Source organism: Drosophila melanogaster, chromosome 2R (assembly GCF_000001215.4).
Source record: "Drosophila melanogaster chromosome 2R".
Classification (NCBI taxonomy): domain Eukaryota; kingdom Metazoa; phylum Arthropoda; class Insecta; order Diptera; family Drosophilidae; genus Drosophila; species Drosophila melanogaster.
In genome coordinates this window covers 23,290,457-23,304,070 of record NT_033778.4, presented here as the reverse complement: position 1 = coordinate 23,304,070, position 13,614 = coordinate 23,290,457, and the positions used below count along the sequence as shown (strand labels likewise).

At 45.3% G+C, this 13,614-nt stretch overlaps 1 long non-coding RNA gene across 1 annotated transcript; it reads left to right on the top strand.

The window, feature by feature from the left end:
- Nucleotides 1-12,693: 12,693 nt before the first annotated feature.
- Nucleotides 12,694-13,394, top strand: lncRNA:CR44783 (long non-coding RNA:CR44783). The gene has a single exon (NR_124712.1). It is a non-coding gene; the product is annotated as a long non-coding RNA:CR44783 (long non-coding RNA).
- Nucleotides 13,395-13,614: the final 220 nt, after the last annotated feature.

Below are 13,614 nucleotides of genomic sequence, written 5' to 3'. Positions count from 1 at the left end.
ATATATATACGAATATATATGTATATGCGTTTTGCGGACATATCCGAGTGTAATAACTGGCATATTGTATGCAAATGGGACAATGAATAGATTTTTGCCCTGGGCAAGGCCATTCCCCCCGATTCACCCAAATTCCCTCGATCTGTCCACGGTTCATTCAATTAGAAAGACAATAAGTTATAATGGAAATTATGGCTGCTGATGAAGCGGCTGGGGAAACATGAAATATAATCAGGTTTAAAGGCCGCACAACTAACATTAATTGGGAATGAAATTGTGGGCAGCCAGCTGAATTATTCGGTAAACTATGTCCATATACATACAATATAACCTAGTGCATCCATGCTGCATAATCTCGCCTTAAATTCTCGGTTATTTAAACAAGAAAAGGCAACAAACAGCCAATTCGATTTGCCCATTTCTCAAAGCAAAGCAAACACGTACGCAGTCTAGAGCAATTGATGCATTTGATTGCTGTTAAGTTTTTAAGTTGCAATTAAAAAGCCAAAGCAAGTCATTCGTTAAAGCGTTTGCCAATAAAATTCCCTGCTGAATGCAATTAATTTACAAACGCACAATAAATAATAGCAGCGACTTGGTCCTTTGCCAAAATATGAATGCAATTAAACCGGAATGCAGTACTGTGCGGCTCAAGGATAAGTGCGCATCCTTCTCGAGCACTGGTCGGAAAATGCTAAAATGCGGGAAAATCCACTCGAGCACCACATGAAGATGCCATGTGCGGTGGGTGGTGGCTCAAGGTTGCGGGCTCCAGATGCCTGGAATGCTCTTGGGACCTGACCAGGTTTAGTTTAATTGAATGTCAACCTGATAGGCACGCCGTATCCTTGAAGTTGCTTATGTGCGTCTGTGGGCTTTGCCCCAAACTCCCCAGTGAAATATTCATGGAGCACATCGAACGGGAAACGAATGGAAGCACTTCAATGAAATTTATGTAATACAAAGACTAAATATATTGTTACATTCTCTGCAGTCATGCAAAGCATGTGGGAAATAGAATAAATAACCAGTCATACCCGGCATATTGCAATCATGTGCGATATCATGTGTCGAGCTATATATTAAAATAAATAATGTAAATTTATCTTATATACTAACCATAAGTCTAAGCAAGAGTAAACATTTTAGCTGAGTGCTATTTATTTGCTTAGCATTTGTTTCAAGCGGTACTCCCGCGTCGAGCATCCCCCACTTCAGCTGCTGCTCATTTGGTAGGGCTAAAGCAGCGACATGCGATACGAGCACACTCCACATTTCACATATCCTTTACCCCAGGGATGGAGCCTGTGGTCCGAGTGGGTGTGTGGGCGGGTGAGCAGGTAAACTGCAGCAAATTTCATACTATTGAGTGGTTTTTGAGTGCATTTGAAATAAATGTTATCAATGAAGTTGCATACTTTATGGCCGCAATGCCCGACACCAGCCCCAATCAACCCCAACCCCAAAACACCAACCCCTAACCACATGCCGACCTCAAAGTCCCCGGAGAGATGGAAGTGGAGGAGATGTGGGGGCCCTGGCCGTATAAAATGGTACGTTTTTAAGTTAAGTGCAGTCAAGAGAATCGACCGACTGACTAAATGACTAACTGACTGACTAACCGACTGAATGACTAGCCGAGTGACTGAGCTCACCGAGTGAGTGTTTCAATTTGTTTGATGGAAAACCAATTGTGGACAAGAGCTCGTCAAACTCAAACTTGAAATTCATTTAAATGCCGCACCATTAAAGCGAAACCCAGCTGCATTTTACCAATTTCCGAAGCGGACCTTGCCGATTGATTAAAGTTCGGATTTTAATTAAAACAAAAAGGCTGATAGACAGATAGGCAGATAGTTCGACCAAATATCAAGTGAGCCGCCCCACCGTCCCACCGCCCCCCTTTGCATTTTTCGAGCTGCCTGCCGAAAAGCATCGAATAAATCACACAAGCGAGCTAAATGCCCAGAAAAAATCTTCTCCGGGCCAAGTTGGTGTGAAAACATTTTGCTGGCAACAAACAAAAAGTGGGGTAAATCAGAACCAGAGGTTGAAATCGAAACAAAAACCAAAACAAAAACACATCCGGCAAAAACTCGACCAAAACCAGAATCCGGGCTTGCTGCAAGCCATTCCGTTCCCCAAAATACCAGCACCACTCCCGATCTCCCAATCGCAGACCCCAATCCCAATCCACATCTCCGCTCCCATCCCGATGCAGTCAATCCTCCGCCGGTTCCATTTCGATGGTACACTTTTGTCTGCTGATTGAAATGCCGTTTCAATTTTGATGTTTCGTCCTTTGTTGCCGTTTTATCCTATTTTTATTTATCGATTTCCTCCTGGCCTGTCCTCTCTTTATAAATAAATGTTTCAATTTTACCATAAAAAGTGCGACGAATATGCAAATTCCTGTTTTCAGCCAGCTCAACTTTTTTGCTGTCCTAGCTTCCAAACTGAATTTTTCAGAACCAAAAATGAATGAGCAATCCGTAGTCCATGTCATTGGTCAGTTAAGTGGAGTGAATGCTGGATGTTTTGAATGGCCATGTCACGATTTATTATCCGACACTAGAAAATTGTCTAACACCTTAATTCTGTTTTTATAAAATCATTTTCATTTATGTTGATCAAATAACCGGTAAATGCGATAAATGTTATTCCTCAAAATCACAACCCCAACAAATAATTTGCATATAAAAAGATTTTAGGCATTCAATTGTTGCATCAATTTAAGTGTAGAACGGAAATTTGGTAGCTTCAAGTCCTCCGCTGAAATATACTAATGGATTTTCCGAATAATGGATTCCATATATTCAAGTGGCTTGAGCACTTCGATAGTCTGTATTGTCGCAGTTGAAATAAAACTGTTGCAGAATTCACATATATTATATATATATATCCGCGGAGAACTCAATTAAGCTGGACTCGAAGGCGTCCCACAAGTTTTTGCCGTCTAAAGCACTGCGATCCAGCTTAATTGAAGGCAATTATGCGCTTATCAAAGCCCCGCCCCTCGGCCCAAGGAATGCCCATACGATTGTTCCTATCACTCGGCCATAATTAAAATGTTTTCTGCCAGCCGGGATCCGCAAAAAGTGGCCGAGCCACAGGCCTGAATGAGCGCTACCGCCAAAGTGGGCCCAATTAAGAGGAGCCAGTCGAATCTGTGAGATGCGGACGACAGCCCAGGCCGAGCTGGACATCCGGACATGTGGACAACTCCACCTGTGGCTGCTGCAAAGAGGCATTAAATCAATTCCGTTGTCAGCTCGCGCAATCCTCAAACGGGGACAAGAAGGCGGTAGACACGTCCAGATGAACGGCATGCATCGGTGGCCACAGCTAGATGCTTTGTCCATGGGTCTCCATTCCGAATCCATTGCCGATCCCAGCGATTCCAGCAATTTAACACAGAGCACAACGCCAAGAAATTTCTGCTATTCGCCCGACAATGAGAAACGCGTCGAGGTTACGCTCAATCAATCTCGCCCAGCGACAAATGTCCGTCCTTTTTTGGGTTCTGGTTCTGGTCAGTGGACAGTGGACAGTGTACAATGGGGAAAGGAGAGTGGTGGTGGCCCAAGGAGATGGTGACACCAAGGAGGCAGCGGTAGCCCTGTTCACGTGCCTCTGGCTCACCGCTTATGGGCTCATTCATTTCATTTAGCTGCCCATGATTTATTCATGATAATTACTTCATTCGCTTAATTAAGTGCTGACTTTTTGCTGGCCACGTTCAAGTTGAACGGAAACGGAAGCTCCATTTTAAATATTCAAACATCCGTTGTTGCACCAGTCTTTCTAAAATTCTAGGAATCAAGCATTATTGGGGGATTATAAATTATAGTTTACTGTATTAACCATTCCATCTATCCTCCATTAGGGAACTCAATTCTCGCTGCTCTTTTGTTACTCAGTGCATCGCCTGGCACTCCTCCACTCAGCAGTCAGCATTGGCAGTGATTAGCTCCTTCAGTGCCAGTTCTGTGGGTCCTGTCTCTCGAGAATTAGCCCCCCTTCTGGCCAATTCTGCTCCACTTCAGCACTCATCTCCGCGCTCATTTCCGTCTTTGCTAATTCGCCAAAGAAAGTAATTAAGTGGACTTTTTTTTGCTGCTGCAGTTCCGATTTGATTTTCGCAAGGGGAGCTGGCAAAGGGGCAGACGGACATCATTCACACTTTTAGCACATCATTCGCATTGACTGGACTGACTATCATCTAATTAGGATACCATTAGTAGCCATCCCGTGCGGAATCACCTGGCTTTCATCCCGCCGCCAGCTCATTGTTTTAGCCGCTTTGGCTGCTCCGGCTTCGCCTGTCTAATTAAAACTCGTTTAGCAGCAATTTCAATTGCGTTTCAAGAACCTGTTGCCAAGACTTCCCGCTGAAAAACTCCACACTACCCCCAGCCCCATAATCATTTCGCATTTTTAATTCTCTCACAGGAGAAGGTAATACTGCTTGGGATTGTTAGGGCTAGAAGTGCACTTGCCACAAACTCAGATATCATTAAAAAGGAAATGGAAAGCTCAAAAGTGCCTCAAATTACAGAAGAGATTGTGATAACTCCTTTTTTGTATTGATTAGGAGGGTATCCAATAGTCGACTATGTTCGCTTTTTTCGCAGTGCAGTGTAACAGGGTTTCCATTTCCATTTTCTTCCTTTCTGCTGCTGCTGCTGCTTTTTGCTGATTGTGTAATTTTAATGTAATTCGCTTTTATTGTTTTTCATTCGTCTCCTCTCTGTCTTTGTCGCTGTCGCCGTCTCTTTCGCCGCCCATCGTTGTCGTCGGTGTGTCTGACATTAATTGCAAGTGCAAAAAAAAAAAAAAACTGTTCTTCGGCAAAAACACAATAAATTATAATCGCAAAAGTTTTACTTTTTGCGAGCGGCCATTATTGATTCAATTTGGCGAAAAGCGAAACTGCACCCCGAATGGGAAATCTGTCTGCCAGCCAGCACTAAGCACCTAGAGCCCATAAATCAAATAAATCGGTTTAAGGCCCGCCACCCACCACAGATCCCCCCAACCATCGATCCCCCCACCATCAGCCCTGCGGAGCAATTAAAGTTTTTCAAGGGCCATCCGCAACTGCAATTATGATTCAACGAGTGCTGGTACTTTCCCGTGGCCAAAGACAAGAGGTAATTGAGTCCGGGGTACGAGGTACGAGGTCCTGGTTCGGGTCCGGGTCCACGTCCTGATTCCGGCATAACAGCCGGATACGGACCCTTCTGGCCTCTCGCACAAAATCTACATTACCATGATAATTTATGGCGTCTGTTTTGGGGGATCAAGCTGGTCGGGAAAGCGGGAAAGAGCCGGGGGGAAAAGGCCAGACACAAAGCCCAACTCCACTTCAGTTTTTTGCGATTTAATCATTTTCGTTGAACTTGAATACTTCTTGTAAACTAACAAGGAGGAATTCTGGAGCATATGTATGCATGTAATATGCAACGAAACAAGGTAGACGAATGCACTGACAAAAATCGTATTAAGGAATTGAAGATTCAAAATTGAAGCATCGCAAATAAGAGTTAACTAAAGTAAAAATCTTATGGAATATTAAATTTCATTACATTTTCCTTTGCGTGTACTTAAACATTTGAGGCAATCGCATTACTCCAGTAAAATACGGCTGAAAGGACGATGAGCAGGGGCGTCGGCAGATAGAAATTTAGGGGGAGGGGCACGGAAAAAACCAGCAAACACGAGCTGGAGGAGGAAAACGTAGAGTTCATCAAAAAGGGATTTTGAAATACAAATGAATTTTCGGCATTCGCTCGGAGGACGTCAGAGACAGAGGGTTTCAACCAGTTCAAATAGGCGCCCACAAAGGCAATGAGCCGGGGGTAATGGGGCCGGGGGATGACCCCCCCCCCACACAGCCCCAGATGAAAGCAGATAGAGAGATGTACATGGCCAAGCCTCGCAATCAGCCAAAAAATGAAACACTTGCCTATGTGTCGAGTGCTACACTGAGAAAAAGTACCCTGCAGTTATGCGTTGAGTAAAATGTCCTTTTCAACACACGACAAGGAATGTTACGTTTTAAGTGAAAGTTATGAATACTGGTAACCAAAAATTGGGATCCTAACTCACTTCAATACTTTGGGCATTCGGGTTGGGTTTTTCCCAAGTGATTGACGTTTGTTTGAGTGTGTGGGTGTGGGCTGGCCGGGAGGTGTTGGCGCCCCACTGAAACAAAGAAACGGGGCAAAAAAATATACAGAGAGGCAAGGAAAAACTTTTGCTTACTCTGCGAGAAATGCCAATCAACCCTTTCCTCTGGCATGTGGAAAATGCACGAGCAGCGCGCTGGCGGGGGGGTCGGAGTGGGTGCGGTAGGAGGTGGCTTTTCACGGAAAAACAGGGAAAACAAAGGGTGAGAGCGACTGTCAACAGCAGCATTCTTCTGGGGGCGGCCGTAAAAACGACGACTCATTTGTATTTCCTTGTCAGCTCCTCTGATCTGCTCAGCTCAGCTCAGTTCTGCTCGGCTCTGCTCCGCTGTCTGCTCCTTGGTTGTTGTAATTTTCCAAATCATTTCAGCGGCTCAGTTGGAAAACTTTTCAAACGTTTAACTAGCCAGCCTCCGCCGAAGACCCCCTTCTCTCGCGGGGGCGTGGCATGCCGACAGGCACCGCTGGATAGAGGGGATGAAATGGAATGCCAAAGTAAAAGGCAGCGACGCGGATTTAAAAGTTTAAATAACTTTTATGTATCTCATTACTCAGAAGTGACGGGGCCACCAGGCAGCGCTCCTCCGTGGCGTTGCTCCAAAGGGGGGAAACTGGGGAAATAATCACAATGAAATCGCATAATTCAATTACAAGCCTCGTTAAGCCGGCTCAAGCGATTTTGTCACACTATGCCCAGGCAACTACAAAAAGGAATCACAAACAAAGAGCTTGAGTTACAGTTGTACTTCTAGGTAGAAGTCCAGCCGCAATGGAACTACAATATATACCCGATAAAAGGTGGATTAAGTGCAACATTATTCAGTCACTATTTGAAGGAGTTATTTTTGCCTAACTGTACTACTCTAAGTTATCCAAGGGTATACCATCTTAAGGAAGTCGCACTGTATCCCAGAAGATATTAAGTATCCGCCCCGTTAGATGGACAACACTGCTTTTGGCTGGAAATGGGGAATCAAAGTGATTTGTGCTGGCTTAGATGCGACGATTATCGGTTATATCGACGGATCAATGGACGAATGAACTGGGCCTGCGTTAAAAGGCTTTTCCGAAAAGGGTTTCACAATGCTTACCTATGTCAGCTGAGATCAGAGCTATTTCTTAACTGGCCAGTGGGGAGCAGTTGAATCACTTAACCTGGCTCTTTTATTGTTTGAGCTTTGAGCTTTTGACTTAATTGAGGTGCTGCGGAAATTCAGATGAGTCCACCACCTGCACTTGAGTCCACCCGACTGGTGCAGCCCGCAATTAACAAGGATTGCAAAGCTTTTAGCTCCCCGGTTCGTCTTCCCTCAGAGGAAATTGCAGCCCCCCGTAGCAGTTGTGACCCGTCATTGGACGTTGCGGTCATGGTCCACACCAAACCATTTTCATTTCCAACTTGATTTTCTTACACCTTTACTATTTCATTTCCCAACTCATCGCTTTGCAAGGGGCTTCCTGGCATTCGTTTTGCATTTTTAGTTTCTTTTAAGTGAAACCTAAATGCTTTCACTACCAACAGTTGGCTTTTCCTGTGTCTGTAGTTTTTCACCATTATCACTGGCAGCGTTTTACTTGCCAGAATCATGAAATCGTTTTATTATCTATCTCTCTCTCCCTCTCTCTCTCTCTCTCTCTCTCTCTCTTCATCGCTTTTCCAGCATTTCCATCTTGCCTTTTTTTGTGATGTGTAAATAGCATTTGCAGGTCGGTTACTCACTGCGAAAGAGGGCTTTCCTTTAAGTCAATGTGAGATAAAAACGTTTGGCATTGCAGTGCGTTTCATTTTCGTCTCGTTTTGTTTGTTTTCATTACCTTTTATCGCTGACCCCCGACCCCATCCCGTGGGCTGACCTCTGACCTCTGACTTCCAACTCCTGAACCTGCGTGGCCAAGTTAACGAAGTCACCCATCCCCAGCGACTGCGGTAATTTAAGCAGGACAAAAAGGCGTCGCCGTGGAACAGTGTTCATTCATTATGAAGAACTCGCCCCCGAGGACTTTCCATTTCGTTGCCCGAAAAGCGCATAAAATGTTATCATTCTATTTTTAAAATACGTATATACCCATTTGAGTATGCCCAATGTTTTCGCTTTCCGTTTAGTTTGATTCCTTTGACAATTTCCGGTTTGTTGACTCCCTTTTGCTTTCTGCTCCTTTTCCTTTTTCCGTGCACTGTCCCTTTGTTTTGTCGCCTTTTATGGTTTCTTATTTAAAAGCCATAAAATTCAGCACATGTCTTCAATTTGGGTGTCTCGGCTGTCAAATTGGACATTTCCTTCGGGATACCAAAGGGTCCAGAAAACAGAAGAAAAGGGAATAAAACGGAAGCTTGCGTAAAGTTTTGCGGCCCATAAAAAGTAGACTCCATGACCGAAAAGGGGTCGGGATGGACGTTGGAATACGGACATGGTCCAGGAGGATATCTATCCTGGCCATTGGCCAAATCAACTGAGAGGAACTAGGAGGGATCGCAGCTTTGATTGCGCTGTCAATTCTGATTTGAGTATCTAACTTAAGTCGCTCTAATGGCCTGGCCAAGAAAGATACAAATATCTGTTGACCATCGATAATCATTTATCGTAGTTTTGGGTCCCAGCGAACTTGTTGTCATTTGTCTAGGCCACTTATTAGGTTTTGCTATGTGTTGATATGCCAAAAAATGGCCAATTGGAAAATTTGTTAACTCCTTTCAAAAACGGCTTTTAACTGCTCAATTACCCTTTATAAAAGTATTATTTCTGAATTTTCTCTTTAAGTGCATTTTGCAACACTCATTTAAGCCGCTCTTTAATTTTAATTTCGAATAAAAGCAATTAAAATGTTCACCACAAAGTGGCAACAAACAAAAACTAACAGGAGGGCGGCCCAAATGTGCTGTTTTTAAAATTCGCCCAGTTGAATGGACTTTGCGATGCCACGCCCCCCAAACAAAACAAACTTTCAGCTTGGTGAAGCTGGTGGAGTGGGAAGGGTTGGTGTAGGGGGGGGGGAGGGGTCAGCAGGAGCTCTGCAGGATATGCAAATTTTTCATTAGTTGAAGGAGCCAACTATCGCCGACGTCATCGTCATCGTAATTCCGCCGAGGAGCCCTTGGGGCGAGGAACCTTTGTGGTCAGGTCCTCGATGCGATGATTGTGCGATTTTTTAATCAAATCGGCGGCCGATTATGTGAGTTGTCGGAATGTTGAAACTATAATTTCATGGAGGGTCGAGGGTGGTGAGGTCCGAGGGACCGAGGTCGGCCAGCAATTTGTTCGCTAAAACAAACTTGTGCTAAAAAAGAGCTCAATTTAACACATTTCATATGTAAATACCTCAAAGTACAACACGGCCAGGGATCCCAGTGGATCGCCCCCCACCCATTGCCACTCCCCTCGGGCAGTAAATTACCACAACACGCAGGTCCCATCCCAACACCCATACCCATACCCATACCCACATCCATTCGCAAACCCATTCCCGATTCCGTTCTCAGTTCCCAGACGAGTGCAAACTCGTTCGAACCAGGCCATAATAATCGCCTTTAATAAATTATCGGCTTGCGCGGCGCGAAAAACGCGAGGAGCCCCAAACAAGCTGATGGGAGAGGGTGGGGGGGGCTGGTCAATGGGTAGGGGGAATGGAAAGCGGAATGGAAGGGAACCTGCATCACTCAGCGGTCAACAATGCAAAAACGGGAGCATGTCCAATGGCCAGACACTGAACGAAATAGTGGTTATGAAACGGTGGTATGTTGGATACTAGCTATATAGAAATCTATGTTTTTTTTTCTTGTGAAATGAATTTAATGTCGAACAAATCCTTCTTTACATGCAACCTTTTAATACAGCAGAAATTATCCAAGCTTGAATTTAATCAAAATACTACATTTAACTCAGGTATGTCAAAAATCTCATTAACTCCCCAATTGACATCGCATTTTCTTGCTCTGCAGCTCAGACGAGTACTCAGGCGATGGCCGACATTTAAATTGCTTTGCATGTGTTGCACTCCCTTTGGCAGCCACTCCCCCTTTTGCAGCTAGGCCCTCGATGCTCCCTTTTTAGCCCCCACTTACGGCCAACTCCGTCTCGTGTGCTCAACTTGCGTGAAATTTCAATTCCTCGCACTGGGAGCTGGGCTTCAATGGGGCAATTGCTGTAATGAAGTGCTTGAATGCCAATCAGCGGGAATGGAGCGGCCAGGACGCAGTGGGTTAACCTTAACCCATGCAAACGGGAAGATGGGGAGCTACCAGCTGGAGCTGGGGAGCGGGGACCTGTGGCGCTGCAATTTTGACATAATTTTTGATAAGTTGTTAACAAAAAGGTTGCCAAATTGTTGAGTAAATAAGAGTGGATGTTGACTCTTCGACCAGGTCACGTAAGCTGCTCCATTCAAGCTCAATGCCCCATCCACCCATCATAATTGCTGCCGTTCGTTCACGTAGCCGTAAATTTATGAGGTGATTTTTCATAAAACGTTTTCTCCGCACTCTTCTGGTATGTACATATCTCGCTCGTATTTCCCGCATGTCCAAATTAATTTATGAATTATTTTCTTTAAAATACCAAGAATAAACAACATGGAAGCGAGCAATTAACTCCGCGCACCGACTGGCGCCTCCGGGCCGCCCGAACTCGCTCCTCTTAAATAAATTCGCCAAAGTTTTTAATAGTCGTCAAGTGTTGAAAATTGAGCGGCTGGGTGTTGACTGATTTATACACGATAATGGGCCGGGGAGGAGTGAACATCGCCGCCGGTCAAATGGCCGGCAATTAAGCGGCTTTCTGTTGGTTAAAGCCAAACGTGCCGTAGCTGTCCTAGCCAACTCCACTGTCTGCTTCCAGGATCCTTTGGCCGCCGTTTGCAGGTGTAAAGACCTTCGCATAGTGCACTTTGCAGGGCTTATGTTGGCATAGGTCAGGTGGAAACAGTAATCGTGTTTTTTTTAAAGTAGAGGGTGCTTATGTACTTATGTACTTTAATCAATCACAATACAGGTATAAGGTTAAAACGTATGCTACCCCCAATATACGCCTAGTTGTACACATATGAATCAGTCGCCTAATATCTGAACTAGTCAATCCTTGTAAACTTCTTTGAGTCCATGACTCATCCCGGTAACCAATCATCTTCTGAGTCATCAGAGAACCCAATTGCCTCTTCCTCGCCCACAATTGTAATCTGTGACGCAGCTGGGGACAAAACTATCAACAAATTGCCGATCGGTTTCACTTCATTTGCGGCACTAAATTGCAGCGTAACTCATTTTCTCTTCATGTAATCAATGTGCAAATTACATTTTGGCTAAAAGATTGACTCGAACGTTCAGGGGGAGTGGGGCAATCCGAGGAAGGTGGTGGAAATCGTTCAATGTGCTGCGTCAATCAAGGGAACTTCACTTGACCTCCATTTAAATCATTGACGAGAGGCAGCCCGCATCCGATGATGGCGTTTGTCGGCCCCACTGCTGCACTCAAAAAAATCATATGCATGAACTTAGTGTAATGCTTGAAATGAAAAATATTCCTCACTTCCGTTTTAGGGGTGAAGGATAGACCACCACACTGACTTTACTCCTATACAAGGATCATGGTCATGGAATGAAGAATTATTCATAGACTACGATTTATTTCCTGAGTGTGTAAAATGGAAGGGGGCAATCGGAGACCCGGCCAGATGGCAACGAAAGATCCAGCTAGTGTCCCATGTCCAGTGCCACAAAGAGCGAGAGGAAACGCATTGCAAACGTAATCAAGTAATCAAAAGTCCAAATCACGGCTGTGACAGAGCCAAATAATTTGCAATGCGGCCGAGGGGGGGAAAGAGGCGTTTGTGAAGGGCAGCGAGGGGGGCCCTGCGATCTGCATTGCGTGCCAGTCCCGTGGGACGGACATGCTGGAGGGGCAAAGGGATCTGGTCCTCCGGACACATGCAAAGATGGCACTTAACGAAAGCAGTCAACCGACAAGTGATTGAAGTGAAACAAACCGACGAACACTCAGCAGCACATGGGCGCCGAAGGGTCAAAGGGAGGCGGTGGCATCGGCCCCCGCAACAAATCAATGGTGGTGGAGCTGCCCTCCAGCCGGTGGATACACATCCACACGGTGGTCACGTGGACTTACATGTGCAGTAAGGAGGAGGAGGAGGAGTGGGAGGAACTGACTCATGACAAATGCCGAACTCCGACTTATTGAAAGGGCCGATTTCTCTGGGACGACAATTGATGCGGATCCATAGAATTGTAAAAAAAAAAAGATTTCAAAGCCCATAGTTCAGACGGAAATGCAATGAACTTCTGACATTTTAAGTGCTGAAAGGTAAGACTTGATTCACACAAGGCAGGGGTTTTAAATCGAAAGGTTGATAATAATCAAAGGTGGCACAGTAATCACTGAGATATTTAAAGTGCTCTAAAATTATGCGAGTATATAGATACTTATACCTATTCATTTTTAACCTTAAGTGAATAACTCCAAGAATCTACAACTACATGGATCGATTATATCGAATTCCATTTGATGACGATTGCGGCTGGGTTGGGCAACAGATTTCCCATCCAATTCATATCAATTTGTCAACTGCGACAAATAAACTATACATACAGCGACCTCTGCTGCAACCCCACCGCCCCATGCAGTGAACCCCAATGACCTTGCCCACAGGATATGCCATGGAACTCTGAACTTGTAAGCAGATCAAGGCACGTAGACGAACCTGAGCACACATGTCCACCACGGAATCGGGGGGAAGCAGGGTAGCTTTGGATGGCTACTTCTGCGGCAGTCAGCAAAACTATTCCTCAACTCGTGCGGACAGAGCAACGGAGGAGTAAGGAGCATGGAGCACGGAGCACGGAGCTGGATGAGGGACCAGACGCGGAGACATTTTTTATGGACGCCTTGGATTGGCGGACGTGACGTTGATTTGCTGGCAACGCCTTGGAGGTGACACCCACCCAGGCCGAGGACGAGAACGACAAGGACTTGGAGTCCGATTCGGATCCAGTCCTCTGGAGCAGACGTCATAAAATGTCGCAAGATTTGGCTAACAGAAAAATAAATTGCTAGCTGTCCTGGCCCACAGTTCGATTGCAGCTGTCACGGCCATTTAGCTGTTTAGCGCCACAAAATCTGGCCAAATCCTTGAGAGACCCACTCTGCCATCTAATTGCGAATGCAGCCAGCCAGCTGGGACTGCAGCTGGGTGGCATGGAACGTGAATAGCTTTGGATTTGCTGGCCACCATCGGCCACCATCGATTTGCGGCCAAAACGGCGGGGCACGTGCCACACGGATCGCATCATTTGTGCGGCTCCCCGGGCAAATCAGTCTCAGTCAGTCGGGGAGATTGGATATTTTCAGTCTGTTGGTTTAGTATAACACTCCGTGATATGCAAATACATGAGCGAGTCGCTTTGAAAAGAATCCCACAT